Here is a 21,669-nt window from a genome sequence, read left to right as displayed (position 1 = left end):
ACTTATATTTAAATATACTTATATATAAGTATATACATAAATATATAAGCATAAATATATAATCATAAATATATATATTTTATATTTATATTCCTAACGTGTAGTTTATCTTTTCCTTAATAGGATATTTTGCAAAATCAACATTTTTAATTTAGATGAAGTCTAATTTTTTCATTTTTAATGAAAAAATTATTTTTAAATTGACAAATAATTATATATATTTATGGCATATAGTGATGTTTTGATACATATAATCTATAGTAATCATGTAGGGTAATTAGCATGCCTATTGTCTCAAACACTTATCTTTTGTGTTAGGAACATTCAATATCTTTCTCCTATTTGAAACTATATGTTGTTATTCACTGTAGTCATCCTACTGTGATATAGAACATTACAATTTATTCCTCTTACCTAGCTGTGAAGTTGTATTTTTTAACAAATCTCTCCTTATCCCTCTGTATTAGTCCATTCTCATACTGCTATCAAGACATACCGGAGACTGGGTGATTTATAAAGGAAAGAGATTTAATCAGCTCATGGTTCTGTGGGCTGTACAGGCTTCTGCTTCTGCGGAGGCCTCAGGAAACTCACAATTATGGCGGAAGGCGAAGGGAAAGCAGGCAATGATCTTCACATGGCCAGAGCAGAAGAGAGAGAGAGAGAGTAAAGGGAGAGGTGCTATACACTTTCAAACAACTAGATCTCCTGAGAACACTATCACAAGAGTAAGGGGAACCACCCCCATGACTCAATCACCTCCCACCCAGCCCCTCCTCCAAAACTGGGGATTACAATTCAACATGCAGCCAAACCATATCACCTTCCCTTCTTATTACTCTTCCCAGCCTCTAGTACCCTCTGTTCTATTTTTTAGTTCTATAAGGTCACCATTTTTTCTGAAGCAGAATCTCACTCTGTTGCCCAGGCTGTAGTGCACTGGCACAGTCTTGGCTCACTGCAACCTCTGCTTCCCAGACTCAAGCAATTCTCCTCTCTCAGCCTCCTGAGTAGCTGGGACTACAGGCACACACCACCACACTCGACTACTTTTTGTATTTTCAATAGAGATGGGGTTTCGCCATGTTGGCCAGGCTGGTCTTGAACTCTAGACCTCAAGTGATCCACTCGCCTTGGCCTCCCAAAGTGCTAGGATTACAGTTGTGAGCCACCGCACCCAGCCAATCACCATTCTTTAGTTTGCACGTATGAGTGAATGCAATGTTTAAGTTTCTGCTCCTGGCTTATTTCACTTAACATAATGTCCTCCAGTTCCATCCATGTTGCTGTAGATGACAGGATTTCATTTCATTTCAGAGCTGAATAGTATTAGATTGTGTATATATATATCACATTTTCTTTACCCACTCATTTGTTGTTGGACACCTAGTTTGACTCCGTATCTTAGCTATTATAGTGTTGCAATAAACATAGGGGTGCAGATGGCTATTCAATATAATAATTTACTGTCCTTTTGATATATTTTCAGTTGTAGAATTGCTGACACATCTGGTGGCTCTAGTTTTTTTTAAGGAACCTTAGAGTGTTCTTTTTAGTGGCTGTACTAGTTTACATTCCCACCAGCATGTATAAGAGTTTCCCTTTCTCTGGATCTTTGCCAACACTGGTAGCTTTTTGTCTTTGTAATAATAGCCATCCTAACTTTAACTTAGGTCTGTATTGTCTATAAGTATAGCTACTGTTGTTTACCTTTGGTTTCCATTTACCAAATGGAATATCTTTTTCCATCCCTTAACTTTCAGTCTATGTGTGTCTTTTCAGAGCAAAACTCAACAAAAAAATAAAAATAAAACAAAAAATAAAAATAAAATATCTCAAACAAAAAAATAAAAATAAAAATAAAGCTAGTTTGGTGTTGAAGCTATTTTTTAATTTTTCAGTTCCAAGATTTCTGTTTATTATTAAATGATATTTATCATATTGGATTTCTCAAATTATAAATTCTTTTTCTGATTTTATTGGCCTATTGGTATTTTCTTGTATCTCACTGAGTTTCTTAAAGATTATTATTTGAACTTTTCCTGGCATTTTATGTATTTCTTTATGATACTAGTCTGTTATTAGAGAATTATAATTTTTTGGAAATGGCATGTTTCTTTGCGTTGTCATGGTTGGTGTAGCCTTATGTTGATTTCTATGTATCAAGTCATCTTTTCTAATATTATATGGTTTTGTAGGAAAAGATTTATTTGTATGAATAAGTTGTGGGATATCATTTTGTGGGGTATGTTGGCCTCGGTTCTAGGTAGACACAGTAGTGTAGTCTTCATGTTGAATCTTCAGCTGTAAGCCACACTAGAGGTCTTTGTGAGTTTCTCAGTGGCCTAGACTGATCTTGTGGCAACGGTGGTGTGGTTTTGCCAGGGATGGACTTTTCAGGCTGTTTCTAAAATCAGGAATGTGTGACTACGCATGGTAGGTTAGCTAGCTTGAGGTTTGGATTACTGGAATTAGAGCCATGGGACCGTTCATGAGCATGTGGTTCCTAGGCCAGCCTGGGTGTGTACCTGACAGGAGTGGCTGGTAAGGCCGTTTCCTCAGAGGTGGGACACAGGTGCAAGACTGCTCAGCCATCCTAGGGGGCATGCCTGCTGCAGCAGCCCACAGAGCTGTTTCTCAGGCCTGGGACAGAGTTACATGGCTGCACAGTTGGCCAGGGTGTGCATTTGCTGGAGACGGTCTATAGGCCATTTTTCTGGCTCAGGACGTCGGCAAACAGTTGCTTAGCTGGGCAGGGGACATGTCAGTTAGTGGCAGCTCACAGGACTGCCTCTCAAACTCTGGATGTGGATCGAAGGCTACTTAGCCAGGCTGGGGATATGGCTGCTAGGAGTACCCCGCAGAACTGTTTATAAGCCCTTATTGGAGGTGCAGGGCTATTGGGCAGACCAGGAACATGTCTGTGAGTAGGGGGGCGCTGATGGGCTGTTTCTCAGGTCCGAAGCACAGGCTCATAGCCACATTGGCTCAGAGACCTCCCCAACTTGAGGGACAGCACATAGTATTTGGCCAGCTTAAGGGTGTATTTTCCCTGGGTGAGACTGCTGGACTGTTCCACTGCCTGATAGTGTGGCAGTGGGGTTTGGTTTCTGTAATGTGCAGGACAAGAGTCATAGCCAATCATGGGCTTAAGGCTATAGCAGCTTGTCTCACAGGGGATGAGTTGGAGGTGGGGAGTGAACACCTTGTGCTCCTAATTTAGGGAAATTATGAATTTCTAGCAGAGCTCTAAGCTGGGCCCGAGACTTTGCAAGAACTGTGAAAGTATCCTGTGATAAGGATTGTAGAATTATTTTGTAGTAAGGATTGCAGCTGTTTGTGGTAGGAGTCAGGATGGTGGTTGTCTTCGGCTTACCTTTTCTGCACATTGGGAAATCCCTCCTATTTCCAGGCTGATCCAATCCAGGCAGGGGAGACGGGACTGCATAGGCTGAATCCCTTCTGCTGGCTTCCTGGGCTTTCAATCACCAGAGGTGTATCTCCACTTCGCCACTGCATTGCGACTCTCTCCCTTTGACACTTGAGTCACATCTTAGCTCTGTTTGTTGTTTTGGTCTACTCTTGTGGGAATCCAATTTATACATTTTTATTTAATGAATAATGCTGTGTGTCATGTCTAAGAATTCATTACAAAACTCAATGTCAAATACATTTTCTCTGTTTTTCTTAAAACTTTTATAGTTATAGTCTTACATTTACATTTAAGCCGATAATCCCTTTTGAGTTTATTTTTGTATAAGCTGTAAGATTTAGATCAAGATTTGTTGTTTTATTACCCTGTTTTTTGTTGTATTGCCTATGGATATTTCATTGTTCTAGCATCATTTATTGAAAAAGCTCTTCATGGAATTGATTTTGTAGTTTGGTCAACAACAAATTATCTGTATATATATGAATCTATTTCTGGACTCTTTATTCTGCTTCATTGAGCTGTCTATTATTATGCCAATATCAAACTGTCTTGATTATATAGTTTTACAACAAATCTTAAAATTGGGTAACTTTTTCAAAATTGTTTGCTATTTTCTTGTCTTTGAATATACATTTCAGAATCAGCTTATCAATATCTACCAAAATAAAATCCTGCTGAAATTTTATTGGTAATGAGTTAAATTTATAAATAATTTTGGGAGGAGTCTCTGCTTTCCTGTGACGATTCTTCACTCCTGATGATTCTCCAATTCGCAAACATGGTATGCCTCTCCATTTATTTAGATTTTTAATATTACTTTCATCAGTGTTTTGTAGTTTTCAGCATATAGACCTTATATACTTTTGTTACACATATAGCTAAATATTTCATCAGTTTTGTTATTCAAAATAATATAATTTTAATTTTGGTTTCCAAATATATGTTGCTAGTGTATAAATATCTGGTTGTTTTTGTGCTTTATCTTGTGATTTTTCTAAACTCACCTATTAGTTCTAGGGTTGTTTTTGTTTGTAGATTCATACTATCTACTGTGTTTTGTTTCTTCCTTTTATATGTCTGCCTTTTATTCCTTGCCTTATTGCATAGGCTAAGACTGCTAGTTCAATTTTGAGTGAAATTGAAATAAGTTTATATCTTTGACTAAATTTAAAATTGGAAGGAAAAAAGGACATCAATTGGATTGGACTTTTGGCTTTGTGGAGCATTCAGAACATACCAACATGGCTACTCCCAAAAAGCTGTACCCCGGAGTCCCCTAGGAGCCAATAATGGAGAGCATATAGGGTAAATGACTTCTGCTGCCACAAGCAACCTTTAACACTGTTAACTAGAGGCAATACCATATTTAGAACACAGGCAAGCAAAAGCACAAGAGCTTGTGCCCAATGGTCAATGGTATATTCTTTATTGCCCCGAGCCTTAAAATCTGTGTTTAATGTGAGCAAGAGTCACCAAAATCAGGGCATTATAACTATTCTAGAAGCACAATCTCATGTAATCTTGTGAGAGAAATAGCATTCTGGTCAGAAGGAACATTCTACTTACCAAGTCACTTTCCTGAAGTCAGACCAGCACTATGAATCCCTGGGATAATTTCACAGCCCAGAATTACCTGGGGTATGTGGTCAAACCCCTATGAGGGGTAGAGTGTTGGAGAGTGCCTGCAGAGGGAAAGGGCCAGAACCCATTATGGGTTTTGGTCCAGGATGGAGCACCCTGCCTTGATGGTACTGCTGCATTGGCTGGTCCTCGGCACCATAGAAGACTCCAAAGTTCAAGCGATCCTGAGGCACAGGTCTTGAGTGTCAGGATTTCGTTTGCTTGAGCTTAAAGATGGTACTGCTTCTGTGTTTGAGAGTCCAAGCAGGCTAACACATACACAATGTGGAAGTCATGGTTCTCATGGGAAATTAAAGAGATTTTTCCAAAGCAAAGTGAAAGGAATGCTTGACTGTCATAAACAATAGATGTCAACTGAAAATGCTTATGATTTTGTAATGATAATAGCGAAATTCCTATAATGAAAATTAAAACTTATGGTGTACTTAGTCTATGCCAGGTACTTTTCTAAACATTTTTTATACAGTAACTCATTTGGCTTTCAAAACAACATAATGAGGGAAATATTGCCTATTTTTACAGCTAAATACAAACATAAGGAAGTAAATTATTTACTCAAAGTCATAGAGCAACCAAAGAGCAGAGCCAGGATTTGAACCCAGGTCACCAAGCACCAGGATATCAACCATTCAACTTTATTCTCTATTGATCAATAGAAATTTACAGATAAGGGGAAAAAAAAGACTTCAAAGCATTAAGTGATTCCATTATGCCAATTTTTTCCATTTAATGAAAAAGTTCTAAAACCTTCATTTGATAGATTAAAAGTAAATTCATATAATCTTCCAGCTTTCACTTTCACTGAAGGCTGGAAGATTACCTACATACACGCAAGCACAGAATCAATTTTTCATGATTCAACATATGAAATTGGGATTTTAAAGTCTACTTTCTAAAAGTCCACTGTGTTCTCAAAAATTCTGGGGCATCAGTGCTGGTGTTATCAAATAAAGTCTTTTTTATTAAAAAATTAGGCTTTCCTGAAAGCAAGTGATATTGATACAATAGAAGTTCAAGTTCCTCATGAACATATTGTACAGAATCACATAATTGGACATTTAGCCAAGCAGAGAAGGTAGATGGTAATGGTAAAATAATATAGTACCATTATCTTGGTGCCTGTAAACCCAGGCATTTCAAAGTGAAAATAATTTACTAGTCTCCAGAAGGACAAAGAAAAGGAAGCCTCAGAAATAGACTGTAATAGCTGAGCTATGACTACCCTTGAGAGGTCGTAGCAATAATTAAGGTTCAACTATAGCATATGCTAAGGACACACAAAAAATAATGTCAATTAAACTTTTATTGGATTGGCCTCTAAAACAGATGCCCCAAAGCAGAGCTGATACAAGAATATAACCTATTATCTCTAATCTTCCTAGCAGCAAGTATTCATTATAATTATGACCTAAATTTTGTACTAGCTAGCCCAATTAAAAATTATCTTTACATGTGAACAGCATTGATACTTTTGCCCTTGATCCAAAAGCTTAATAATAATATAAAACAACTTTGTTCTTTTCTTTAAAAGCTATTCACCTTCATGGCCTTTCAAGACCATTATATAATATATCATTACATTCAGCTTATTCTATTATGATCAGCATAACAAACCACAGCAGAATCTCTTGAAGACCTTTAGTAAATCTGCTTACTTGCAAAGAAATATTAAAAAACTCTTAGTGCCAAAACATCTTCTCAAATCGTTTCCATATCCATGTAAATCTTCTCATTTGTACTCACTCATATGTGTCTTGGAGGAGTCAGCAAATGTTTAGAAAATAAATGTTGTTAGAGAATTGCAGTGCACATGGGGATAGACCAATAGAGGAAGAATAGCATTATGTTGAAAAGCACATTTTAATATATGACTATAGAAACTTATCTGGCACAAAAAAGGGAAGAAAGATTGCAAACTCATTTTGACTTTTCTGTTACTTCTCTAACATTTCACAATAGGAAAGACTTCTTGAAGTTAGGAAGCAAGAGATCTCATTTTTGAAAAGGAGTAGATGGTTTGCATAAGAAGTGTTTTCTATAGCTCTGACAGAATTTAAGAAAACCATATAGTCAGGTGGTGTTTTCATAATTTGGAGTATCTCATCTCATCAGTGTAACCAAATTGGCATTCCTATTTCTTTTCTGGAAGGAAGGAAGGAAGGAAGGAAGGAAGGAAGGAAGGAAGGAAGGAAGGAAGGAAGGAAGGCAGGCCGGCCGGCCCTAGTCTTCAATGAGTCTCTAGTCTTAAGGATTCAGCAAAACGAAAGAGCAGAAGTTTTATAGTAAATTATATTTACATAAAATATACATAATTAAAAGAAAATGTGCTAGAATAAAAGCAAGAGGGACATCAGGAAGAAACGTTAGATAATCAAGAGACATAGAAGAAATCTATGATATCAGGAGTAAATAAATAGTAGAACTGTCAGGTTGAAGATGTTGAATGAATTCCCTGAGTTAATTAGCAAACATTAAAGAAAAAAAAAAAAGAATGAACCATCTTGAGCATCAAGACTCCCAGAAGAACAGAACTGTTTAGGCATTCATGCAGCTCACAGTAAGCAGATATTTAATATTGTTTATGTGACAGACACTGTGCTAGATACTGAAAACTGAAGAATGGAAAGGGCAGTCTCTACTCTGAAGATCTTATAGTCCAGACTTTGAGTCTTTTTGATATTCAGAAAAGCTGTTTGATTCTAGATGGTTTAGCCAAATATGGAAAAGACATGAAAGAAACAACAAGGAATTAATTGCAAAATGGGGCCCATTCTGAGCACAGTTGCCCAAAAGACCCCATGAAGGATGAATCAAATCATGGCGCCTCTTTGCTTCAAAAAGCAGAAGTCACTTCTTTGTTCCAAAATCTTCAACAGAGTCACCACTGTTTTAGAGCAAAATGTCCTTAAAGACCTATAGAGCAGGTCTCCGGGCTGTGGCTCACACCTGTAATCACAGCACGTTGGGAGGCCGAGGTGGGTGGATCACTTGAGGTCAGAAGTTCAGGACCAGCCTGGCCAACATGGTGAAAGCCCATCTCTACTAAAAATACAAAAATTAGCTGGGTGTGGTAGTGCACACCTGTAGTCCCAGCTACTCAGGAAGCTGAGGTAGGAGTATCACTTGAACCCTGGAAGCGGAGGTTTCAGTAAACCAAGATAGCACGTCTGCACTCCAGCCTCTGATCCTCTATTATCCCTGTGGCTGCAACTATTATCCCTGTGGCTCTATTATCCCTGTGGCTCTATTATCCCTGTGGCTGCAACTATTACTAATCTCCCGTTCCCTCATTCAGTCCCTGCCAAGCTGGAGGGACTATACATTGCTGCCTCCTCTTCCCTCTGGCTGGAATGCTTCTCCCTCAGCTAGCCCCAGGACTTACTCCTTCCACTTCCTCAGGTCTTGGTTTAAATGTCACATCTCAATATGGCATTTCCTGACCAGCCCATTATCAACATACTTCACTGACCAGATATCCCATCCCTCTATTCTCTATTTTGCCCATTGCAGATACCTTCTAACCCATTACATGCATCTATTTATCATCTCACCATTCATTTATCTAGCTTCTGACACTGGAATAGGAGCCTCAAGAGAACAAAGGACTTTGTTTTTTGTTGTTGTTGTTGTTCACTGTTTTATCTGCAGCACTTAGAACAGTTGTTGAAACAGATTATGCCTTTCATAAATTTCTGCTGAAACAAGGAATGAATGTTGACAGAACAGACATGTATGAAAACTCCTTTTGGTGTGTTTCATGTTGAGAAAACAACTCTAGATTTTGAAATGAGAGAGTTCCCTGATCCCCCTTGCAGGACATGTGACAGGGTGTCACTTGCCTATTGGGTCACTCCTGCTGCTCAAATGAAATTTTAAATAGTTTTTTCTAATTCTATGAAGAAAGTCAATGGTAGCTTGATGGGGATAGCATTGAATCTATGAATTACTTTAGGCAGTGTGGCCATTTTTACAATATTGATTCTTCCTTTCCATGAGCATGGAATGTTTTTCCATTTGTTTGTGCCCTCTCTTGTTTCCTTGAGCAGTGGTTTGTAATACTACTTAAAGAGGTCCTTCACATCCCTTGTAAATTGGATTCCTAGGTATTTTATTCTCTTTGTAGCAATTGTGAATTTGAGTTCACTCATGATTTGGCTATTATTGGTACATAGGAATGCTTGTGATTTTTGCACATTGATTTTGTATCCCGAGACTTTGCTGAAGTTGCTTATCAGCTTAAGGAGATTTGGGGCTGAGACAATGGGGTTTTCTTAATATACAATCATGTCATCTGCAAACAGCGACAATTTGACTTCCTCTCTTCCTATTTGAATATCCTTTATTTCTCTTGCCTGATTGCCCTGGCCAGAATTTCCAAAACTATGTTGAATAGGAGTGGTGAGAGAGGGCATCCCTGTCTTGTGCCAGTTTTCAAAGGGAATGCTTCCATCTTTTGCACATTCAGTATGATATTGACTGTGGGTTTGTCATAAATAGCTCTTATTATTTTGAGATATGTTCCATCAATACCTAGTTTATTGAGAGTTCATAGCATGAAATTGTGTTGAATTTTATTGCAGGCCTTTTCTGCATCTACTGAGATAATCATGTAGTTTTTGATGTTGGTTCTGTTTATGTGATGGATTAAGTTTATTGATTTGCATATGTTGGACCAGCCTTGCATCCCAGGGATGTATCCAACTTGATTGTAGTGGAGAAGCTTTTTGATGTGCTGCTGGATTCAGTTTGCCAGTATTTTATTGAGAATTCTCACATCAACGTTCATCAGGGATATTGGCCTGAATTTTTGTTGTTGTTGTGCCTTTGCCAGGTTTTGGTATCAGGATGATGCTGGCTTCATAAAATGAGTTTGGGAGGAGTCCCTCTTTTCTATTGTTTGTAGTAGTTTCAGAAGGAATAGTACCAGCTCCTCTTTGTACCTCTGGTAGAATTCAGCTGTGAATTCATTTGGTCCTGGGCTTTTTTTGCTTGATAGGCTATTAATTACTGTCTTAATTTCCGAACTTGTTATCGGTCTATTCAGGGATTCGACTTCTTCCTGGTTTAATCTTGGGAGGGTGTATATGTCCAGGAATTTATGCATTTATTCTAGATTTTCTAGTTTATTTGCATAGAGGTGTTTGTAATATTCTCTGATGGTAGTTTGTATTTCTCTGGGATCAGTGGTGATATCCCCTTTATCATATTTTATTGTGTCGACTTGATTCTTCTCTTATTAGTCTAGCTAAGAGTCTATATATTTTGTTAATTTCTTCAAAAAACCAGCTGCTGGATTCACTGATTTTTTTGGAAGCATTTTTGGGTTTCTATCTCCTTCAGTTCTGCTCCGATCATAGTTACTTGTCTTTCGCTAGCTTTTGAATTTGTTTGTTCTTGCTTCTCTAGTTCTTTTAATTGTGATATTAGGGTGTCAATTTTAGATCTTTCCCACTTTCTTTTGGGGCAGTTAGTGCTATAAATTTCCCTCTACACACTGCTTTAGTTATGTCCCAGAGATTCTGGTATGTTGTATCTTTGTTCTCCTTGGTTTCAAAGAACTTATTGATTCCTGCCTTCATTTTATTATTTGCCCAGTAGTCATTCAGGAGCAGGATATTCAGTTTCTATGTAGTTGTGCAGTTTTGAGAGTTTTTTGTTTGTTTTCGAGACTGAGTCTTGCTCTGTCACCCAGGCTGGAGTACAGTGGCGTAATCTCCACCCACTGCAATCTCCGCCTCCCAGGTTCACGCCATTCTCCTGTCTCAGCCTCCGGGATAGCTGGGACTTCAGGTGCCTGCCACCATGCCTGGCTATTTTGTTTGTATTTTTAGTAGAGATGGGGTTTCACCATGTTAGCCAGGATGGTCTCAATCTCCTGACCGAGTGATCCTCCTGCCTCGGCCTTCCAAAGTGCTGGGATTACAGGCGTGAGCCACTGCACCAGCCCTTGTGTGAGTTTCTTAATCCTGAGTTCTAATTTAATTGCACTGTTGAGAGACTTATGATTTCCGTTCTTTTGCATTTGCTGAGGAGTGTTTTACTTCCAATTATGTGATAAATTTTATAATAAGTGTGATGAGGTGCTGAAAATAATGTATACTCTGTTGATTTGGGGTGGAGAGTTCTGCAGATGTCTATTAGGTCTGCTTGTTCCAGAGCTGAATATCCTTGTTAATTTTGTCTCATTGGTCTAATATTAATGGGGTGTTAAAGTCTCCCACTATTATTGTGTGGGAGTCTACAACTAAATGCCCCAATTACAAGACACAGACTGGCAAATTGGATAGAGTCAAGACCCATCAGTGTACTGTAATTCAGGAGACGCATCTCATGTGCAAAGACACACACAGGCTCAAAATAAAGGGATGGAGGTATATTTCCCAAGCAAATGGAAAGCAAAAAAAAAAAAAAAAAAGCAAAAAAGCAGGGGTTGCAATCCTAGTCTGATAAAACAGACTTTAAACCAACAAAGATCAAAAGAGACAAAGAAGGACATTACATAATGGTAAAAGGATCAATGCAACAAGAATAGCTAACTATCCTAAATATTTATGCACCCAATACTGGAACACCCAGATTCATAAAGGAAGTTCTTAGAGACCTACAAAGAGACTTAGTCTCCACCTATTTTAATGAAATCTTCTATTCAGAGAATAGGCATAATTAAAGTTATTATCAGTCAAATACCAATTTATTTATCTTGTCTTGAACACAGTATGACATCATTAAAAAAGGACATGGAGGTTGCAGACAAGAGATGCAATTTTAACTCTTCTATATTAAGGATAGCTGGCCTTGAACATCTGCAAGTCTTCATTTTCTTTCTGTGAAATAGACAGGATTGGTAGTAATGCTTGTTTTGAGGTGTTGTGGGGAATAAGCTAATATATGTAAAGTGTCACAGTGTTTGGGGCAGAAACAATTAAAATATTAATAGCTACAATTAAGAATTCTCTATGATCCAAGTACTTTCGTAATCAAATGACTTCCATATATTATCTCCTTTTATCAAAATCTTATGAGGTAGAAGCTATTATGATCATCATCTCACACATGGAAAATCAAGATACACTGGGATTCAGTGATTTGCCCACACATTACACAGGCAGAAAGCAGAAGTGTGGGGACAGAAACTCTAATCTGATCCCAGAAGCAGAAGAAATAAACACAAGTGTTTACTGTGCTCCGTATGCCACTATGCTAGTATCATCCTTGGATTCCAGAAAAACATATCTGTCTTGAATTTTGCTCCAAAATAGATTGTATTATAGGAGGACTCCAATATATCACCTATCCCCCTAACTGTTGAACCCAACATGTTCAGCTTTCACCCGATTGTTCTAAATAATTCCTCTCTGCCCTTTAGCATCTTTTTCAGGAAGGAGGGTGCTCAGAGCTCTTTTTCTCATCAATTTTTGTTCACTATCCTTTTCCCAAAACCATACATATTTGGTATCTTTACCCAAATGGGTTGCCCTCTGGCCTGATTCATTATCTTGCTTCCTCCTTTCTCAGGTACTCCCTACACCGTTTGGTGACAACTTCCAGGTGCAGGAATGACAGGAATGCTCTGAAATAAAGCCATGGTTTCAGAAGTGTGTAGGGTCTCTATTTCTACCCAAGCAGAGTAGCTTCCATTTCTAAATTCAGCCTCCCAGTGCTCAAGAAGCAGGAAAAATAACACTGAAATTTCGTTTGGTGGCTATAGTGATAATCACAGGAATAGTCTTGCATGAATTTCAAACAAAAGGGGATAAGCAGGAGGCCTGAGGCATTTTTCAGATGAGAAGCCGAAGAATACACAAACCAGAGAGCTGTAGATATCTAAAACTGCAGTTCTGCTTGTCTGCATGAGGCAAATATTTGAATAATGATTGCTGGATGGAAAGTCTATACACACGCGCACACATCACAAAGTCAAAAAAAGTTGAAAATGCTCAATAAGCTCTGCCAAGCAGTTAAAAGGAAACAATTTTTAAAAAAGAAAAAACAGTCCACTCTGGTACACAGTGTAAATGCAGGTGTTCTGAAAGGGCCCCATATTTCTTTGAAGCTTCATACAGCAAAGAAATTTTTCCACAGATAGTTCAAACCCAGCTAAAACCAAAGACAAAAGTGAAGAACAAAGAGGAAGGACGGAGTGACAGAGGGTTACAGTTCCAAACTGAAGAATAGTCCTAAATATACAATTCATTAAGCTCTTACTAGGTACCAGCTACTCTTTGACACTCTGTTCATAATCTTAAAACAACTCTCCAAGAAAGGAATTATTATCAACTTCATAGAGCTTAAAAAACTGAAGTACAGCCGAGCGCGGTGTCTCAAGCCTGTAATCCCAGCACTTTGGGAGGCCGAGACGGGTGGATCACGAGGTCAGGAGATCGAGGCCATCCTGGCTAACACGGTGAAACCCCATCTCTACTAAAAAATACAAAAAACGAGGCAGGCGCCTGTAGTCCCAGCTACTCGGGAGGCTGAGGCAGGAGAATGGCGTGAACCTGGGACGCGGAGCTTGCATTGAGCGGAGATCCGGCCACCGCACTCCAGCCTGGGCAACAGCGCGAGACTCTGTCTCAAAAAAAAAAAAAAAAAAAAAAAACTGAAGTACATGTCTATCTTGCTTTGCAAAGAAAAAAGTAAAAAAAAAAAAAAAAAGTTAAATATTTAAAAGATGAAAATTGTGGTACACACTACTACCTAAAAATTATTTCTCATCACAGGATTCAAACCCAGATCTACATAATTTCAAGCCCTCTTAAGCACTCTTCTGTTCTCTTAAGATACAGCCTTAATCCAGTCTGTCACAGATGGACATTTGGGTTGATTCCAAGTCTTTGCTATTGTGAATAGTGCCGCAATAAACATACGTGTGCATGTATCTTTGTAGTAGAATAATTTATAATCCTTTGGGTATATACCCAGTAGTGGGATGGCTGGGTCATATGGTACATCTAGTTCTAGATCCTTGAGGAATTGCCATACTGTTTTCCATAATGGTTGAACTAGTTTACAATCCCACCAACAGTGTAAAAGTGTTCCTATTTCTCCACATCCTCTCCAACACCTGTTGTTTCCTGACTTTTTAATGATTGCCATTCTAACTGGTGTGAGATGGTATCTCATTGTGGTTTTGATTTGTGGTTCGCATTTCTCTGATGGCAAGTGATGATGAGCGTTTTCTCATGTGTCTGTTGGCTGTATGACTGTCTTCTTTTGAGAAATGTCTGTTCATATCCTTTGCCCACTTTTTGATGGGGTTGTTTGTTTTTTTCTTGTATATTTGTTTGAGTTCTTTGTAGATTCTGGATATTAGCCCTTTGTCAGATGAGTAGATTGCAAAAATTTTCTCCCATTCTGTAGGTTGCCTGTTCACTCTGATGGTAGTTTCTTTTGCTGTGCAGAAGCTCTTTAGTTTAATTAGATCCCATTTGTCAATTTTGGCTTTTGCTGCCATTGCTTTTGGTGTTTTAGACATGAAGTCCTTGCCCATGCCTATGTCCTGAATGGTACTACCTAGATTTTCTTCTAGGGTTTTTATGGTATTAGGTCTAACATTTAAGTCTCTAATCCACCTTGAATTAATCTTCGTATAAGGAGTAAGGAAAGGATCCAGTTTCAGCTTTCTACTTATGGCTAGCCAATTTTCCCAGCACCATTTATTAAATAGGGAATCCTTTCCCCATTTCTTGTTTCTCTCAGGTTTGTCAAAGATCAGATGGCTGTAGATGTGTGGTATTATTTCTGAGGACTCTGTTCTGTTCCATTGGTCTATATCTCTGTTTTGGTACCAGTACCATGCTGTTTTGGTTACTGTAGCCTAGGCACATATACACCATGGAATACTATGCAGCCATAAAAAAGGATGAGTTTGCGTCCTTTGTAGGGACATGGATGCAGCTGGAAACCATCATTCTTAGCAAACTATCACAAGAACAGAAAACCAAACACCACGTGTTCTCACTCATAGGTGGGAACTGAACAATGACATCACTTGGACTGGGGAAGGGGAACATCACACACTGGGGCCTATCATGGGGAGGGGGGAGGGGGGAGAGATTGCATTGGGAGTTATATATGATATAAATGATGAATTAATGGGTGCTGACAGGTTGATGGGTGCAGCACACCAACATGGCACAAGTATACATATGTAACAAACCTGCACGTTATGCACATGTACCCTAGAACTTAAAGTATAATAAAAAAATAAAATAAAATAAAATAAAATAAAATAAAAAATAAAACAATAAAACAATAAAAAAAAAAAAAGATACAGCCTTTACAGCTCCTGCTTCACGGTTGGAATTACTGCCTCAGCTCCCCTGGCTCTTATGGGGAGAAATGAGAAATGAGGGTTCCCATTCCAGAAAGAGGCAGCCATACTTAGCAACCTAGAAAACAAGAATGGTCCAGTCTGTTGTTTTCAGACACTTTGCTCTTTGTAGCCACATAATGTTCAGCTACCATGATCTGTTCAATTCTTTCCGTGCCAGAAATGGGAATTCATTGAAATAGGCAATTGAACTTTATTTTATTTCTCCCTGTCCCATCAACACACCCTGAATCCTAAAGTAATAAAGCAAATCTCATGTTTAGTAGGCTTCAGAGTATATGAATATGTCTGCCTTGGCAAAAGAATCTAACTACAGCAAGCAGATAAAGAGACACTCAATTATGATGTTAAATTTCTTCCTAGACTATGTTGGAGAACCATGCATGATTACTTAGGGATTTTTGGCATTGTTGGCAAATGTGGAAAGAGGGTTTGTTGCTTGGTTATATGTAGAGTGATCACACAATCCATCCAAATTGGAACTCTCTTAAGAAAAGAGAATGCCACTTGGATAGCTGGGGTCAAACAGGCATTAACTTGGAATTTCTTGGATAAGCTGGGAATTTTGGTCTTGCTGGTGTTTTTGATTTTACCTCCAAGAAAGGATGAAGAGTTTTTAGCCAAATGAAAAATTTTAGATACCAACTTGCAAGTTTATTTACAACCTAGGTTGACACTTGGTTTGCTCAAAAGATGATAGTTTGCTCAAATTTGGAGCAAAATCAAATAAAAAAAAATTCATTGCCATTGACTCCAATTCGTTCAACTCTGCATAGGTGAAAATTACGTAAAATTCTTTTCTGTACTTATCTGTTCCAAAATAAGGTTTTTAAAAAATTAAAACAGTATTATCCTCTTTCCCTACAACTATGTATAGGAGCCTTACATGATTTTTTCTAAAAATAAGGGTTTTAAAAACAAATTTAAAAAAAAAAAAGTGTTTTTAAAATCAAGGAAGCCAGAGGTCATTATCTTTAGTAAATTAACACAGGAATAGAAAACCAAATACCGCGTGTTCTCACTTATAAATGGGAGCTAAATGATGAGAACGCATAGAGGAGAACAACAGACACTGGGGCCTATTTGAGGGTGAAGGATGGGAGGAAGGAGAGGATCAGGAGAAATAACTAATGAGTAGTAGGCTTAATACATGGGTGATGAAATAATCTAAACAAGCCCCTATGACACAAGTTTATCTATGTAACAAACCTGCACGTGTATCCTTGAACTTAAAATCAAAGTTAAATTAAAAGAAAAAAACAAGGGTCTCTGTTTTAATTATATTGTCTGTATTTCCAAACAGCATGATTGACATGATTTAAAAAAATCCACACATGTTATTATAAGGATTAATGAGTTAATGATTGACAGTGGCATTGGCAAATTAAGAGAGACTTGAACAGGCACACTATGAAAAAAAAGACTGTACGACGAAATTCACAAATACTCCTCTCATCATATCTTAGTTTAATTTATGTTCTTTTTATAAACAGCTGGAAAATTCTGGTATAAAATGCCAAAATGTTATCACATGGCTTAAAGAATCAACCAAATAGATCCGTAAAATCTTCTGGGATTTAGCTAGTAGACCAATTTATTTTATGGCAACAACTGCAGTAATTTTCAATGACCACATATAATTCTCATACGTGATTTTCCTACTCCAGCATATTGGGCCCATCTGTGACAATGGCAGGGAGCCTACAAGCAAGGTGGCAGGCTGTCAGCTGTTTGGCATAGGTGGAGAGAGAAGGGATAGCGGAGCAAAGCTACTAGAACCTTTAGCATTAGCTAAAGACCACCAAGCCATGCTAAGTCCTTCCACGCCAGCCTGCTCAATCCCGAATCTCCTTGATTCTATTTGTGACCATTAACACTCAGAAATTGATAAAAACTAGGAAAAAAAAAATGATCAAAGCCAGAAAATAAGAGGACATAAGGAAAGTTAGAATTGCTCAACTCGGAGAAAAAACAGAAAAGACATAAAACATGTAGAAGTTCCCTGGGTATACAATGAAGGAGCTTGACAGAGTACAATTTCCTCATTCTGCAGCTGAGGAAACTGAGGTCCAGATTGGGGCAGAGATGTGTCTATTTCTAACAGAACTGCTCTGTGCTGGCACCCGGATCACTTTTCACATCTTTACATACGCTGTATAAATAAAGCTCAACCACAGGCTGACCAAAAATCCTTGTGGAATATCCAGTGACCCTCCAAGTTCAGGGCAAGAGCGGCAGTCTTATGAAGAGCTGCCACAGGCATTGCCTCCTCTCTTGAAGGTAGACTGTTATAAGGCAGTTTCTCATCTGCCTCCCTCATTCTGGTGAGGGAAGGGGCTCTCCTCCTTGCCCCACCTTAGCACAGGCTGTGCAGCTACAGAATGGACCTGGTCCTTTAACAACAGGGTGACTCACCACTCATACTGCCTGTCATCTGGCCTCTTTTTATTCCATGTCATCTTATGGGACAAGGGACATGATGAGCTGACATCATTGCTGATCTTGCTTTTGCTGTCTAAGCGAGTAACAATCTGTCTGCATTTTTCTAGACTTAAATGTCTTCTTTACAACTGAATCTGTCAGCTTGTTTGACATTTTACACTTTGGATTTTACACCTAAGGGATTTAGGTTTCCCCAAATTTGTAAGAATATTTATTTCTTTTTCTTATCTTCTTTAGAGGGCAAGTTTCACAAAGGCAGAGTGAACTTTCTCTACTGTTTGGAATACTTGGCAGATTGAAGATTCCCAGCAAGAATCCTGTTGTTGGAAGTCAGCACAGTGATGTTGGTAAGAGCTTGAGTTTTGAGCCAGACATAAACAGGTCTCGTAATAGCCATGATCTACTAGACGTACTGCCCTGGGTGAGTTACTGAAATTCTTTAAGCCTCACATGAGATGTCAAGTGAGATAATGTAGTAAAAACACCTTGCCTTGCCTTGCACAGAGTAGGTACTTACAAATAGTAAATATAAAGAATTCTCTTCATCATCATATGCTGTCTCTCTGTTGCAAATAATGTTATGATTTCTAAGTTTTAGACTTTTACATGTTAAAACAGGTCTTATTAATCCCACTTTATAGGTGGCAAAACTACAGTTTAGGAAAAATATGTGATTGTCAATCACTCGAAAACTCCATGAGGAAGGGAACAGAGTGTATCAAGTTAGGCAATTAATAAATATGACGTTTTTGAACATTTATTTGTTCTAAGATTGTTTATGAGGTAAAAGAAATCATGAAAAATAAATGTCTTAGTGCTGTAATTGGGAATTTTAAACAGTGGAGACAGATAAATGACAGTGCAAGAGTTAAACAGCACTTACACATTGCTTCTGGATTCCTCTAGAAGCACATAGAGGGCCAAGCAAACAAACTATTTTCCAAGTGTCCATCTATAGGGTGGTGACTGTCCTTAGGCCTGAAAGGAAAAAAAGCACATTCTCTACTAGAGGGACAAAATGTTAAAAGTAGGACCCTAGTTTAAGAGAAAAAAAAAGCCAAGCAAATCCTAAACTATTCTCAGATACAGATTCATTCCTAGACCATAAACCAGTACAATAGAAGTACAGATGTTCTGTGTACCTTTAAAAAAGTGAAAGACAAAGAAAGTACAGTGCCAATGTGTGCAGTCAAACAAAAAAGGCAAGGGAGTCAGATGAGACCCTCCAAAACAATGCATGGGAAAATACATCAGAAGAGAACATCTGGATAAGGTTGTGGCTGCCCCCTGAGGAAGGGAGCTTAAAGAAGGAGAGATTGCTGGAAATCACCATAAACTTAAGTTGCTTGAAGATTACAAACCATGCCTCTGAGTCCATGCCCAGGATGAGACCCTGAAACATTCAGTCTTCCGAATGGTTGAAAGGCACCCCTGATCTCTATTCTCTTTCCAGTTCCCCCCAGTCTATAGGCAGAAAACTCTGTCTGAGAGTGAAGAGAGCCCATAGGGCAACCAGCTATGTACATCAGAGTGCATTCAGCTTTGTCATTCAATGTGTTAATGGATGGATGAATGAGGCAGACAGGAAGACAGAGCTCTGCCTCTCCAGCCCTCTCCCCAAGATCTTATCTACCTCTTCCTAATTACATATTAAAAAGGGAAGTTCATACTCAGTTTCTTAGTGTTAAAAAGAGGTTAATACAAATTATGCCCTAATTTATTCATAATAAAAAATTGAAATTATGTAATTTTCCAGAAAGGCTGCTGTACATCTGTATGAGAAAAAAAAAACATCTTTCTTCCAGTTACAGAGTAACATCATGTTTCACTGACAATAATTGACAGAGAGGGTCCTACCCTTTTTCCACCTAATTTTCTGAGGCAGAGATGGGCGATGTTGTAAGTAATAAGAGTTGCCTTTAGCATATATGGGAATTTATTTTCTAACCTCAACAGGTAAGTGAGAAAATTATACCCAATTACAATCTTGTAGAGCCAGGACAAGGTCTTATTTTGGTTCAGTCTCTTGTGATCAGCCATTTTCTGTGTTCAGATATTTGGGTGTATACTCATCTTGAGAGCAAATTTCATGGAAATTGGTGGAGAATACTCAATTTCTACAGAATCAGTCTTGCAGAATTAAATCATATGCTTTGTATGGTCTTGGGATGGGGAAATCACATGTGGTCCTGTGCTTTGTATTATTATTTGTTTGGGTTAATAACCTCCTTTTCAGACTAAACTATCTTGTCTATTTGTGTTACATTTGAAGATTCTAGTATAACTTCATGTACTTAACAAAAAAAAATCAACTCAAATGACATATAAACCATTAACTATGGCCTTCTCGAAAATACCAGTTAAGATGATACAAAGATGATCTCTCAGGTGTACCACATTATTAAACAAATGAACCTGTCTGTCTTCCTTAATCCCAATAGAAGAGACAGAAAATGTAAAATTGACATGAAGATTCCTAATTTATAAGCTTCCTTACATACCACTTAACTTCAGCCTCCAGAGATTTTGTGATACTTTTGCTTCCCAACTTATCAGTAAGCTAATGACAGAAAAACTAAATAACAGCCCTCTGAGATCTGTTTTGAAGAATACATTGTTATGCAAGATAACTTCATTTCACGAAAGCCCGGCATGCTTGATGAATTCTTGAAAATATTAATTTATTCTTCAAGACTGGCAGATCCTGCTTTATGGAAAAAGATAACCCCACTGCAAGCCTCAAATCTCCTTGATTGTTATAACAAATAGACCTAATAAAGCTGTCTTTATTAAAATGAAAGGAGATGTTGCCTACACAAAGTAATTTCACATACTTGGAAAAACTTACGAAGTCAAAGCACCTCACCCATCTTTCTTCCAAGGATATTAAAACTAAGGATTAAGGCTTTCATTCAACTATAAGATAGACAACTTAAAATTAATGTCCTGAAGAAGAGAAAAATATTTACTGAATTTCATGATTGAGTATAGGAAGTCCAAGACAATGTCTTTTCTAAAATAAATTTTAATTGTGGCAATGTCATGAAAAAGAGTATACTGTGTTGACAAAATATAGACTTAATGGTAAAAGAGAAAATAATGGGGATTTCACATTGGCCTCTCACGAAGTGTGTAATCCAGGGAAGTCCCTTACAGCTTTCTGGACTGGAAAGGTTGTTTGTCAGTGCTGAAGAGAATGCTTGCAATGCATTCAGCACAGCATATAGTTATGATAGTTACTGGGAGAAAGAAATAGGACCCTAAGGGCTCAAGGAAGGAGTGAGGCAGAACCGGGGAAAGAGGCACCGCAGAGAAGAGAACTTGGAAATGCTGGAAGATAAATTGTTTATTCTCATCTCTGCCAAGGTCAGCCCTTAATGGGGCACTAGACCCCATCGTGAGCCTCAGAGGTGGTTCTACACTGTTTTTCCAATTAAAACTACCTTAATTGGTTTCATTGTCAATTATGTATCACTCTATGACAGTGACCTTTATTCCCTCTTCAATTTTTAATATTCATCTTTATTAATTTTGTCCTGAATGCACACCTGAGATGTTCTGGACCTGAGGCAGATTTTGTATTAATTATTTCACTGTAAATAATAAATTGTCTTCTGTCTGCCTCACTCCTTGCCCTAGGTGTTACCCTGGCATTATATGACAAGACGTTACAGACATGAGTGCTAGGTACTCCACACAGGAAGGAGAAGGAAGAAATGAACAGAAAAAAACTGAGAAATTTTAAATAAAGTATAAAATTTAATAACAATGTAGAAATGTTGGTGCATTCATTGTGACAAGTTTACCATATGTGTAATAA

Source organism: Rhinopithecus roxellana, chromosome 11, assembly GCF_007565055.1.
Source record: "Rhinopithecus roxellana isolate Shanxi Qingling chromosome 11, ASM756505v1, whole genome shotgun sequence".
Classification (NCBI taxonomy): Eukaryota; Metazoa; Chordata; class Mammalia; order Primates; family Cercopithecidae; genus Rhinopithecus; species Rhinopithecus roxellana.
Note: the sequence above shows the minus strand (reverse complement) of the source record.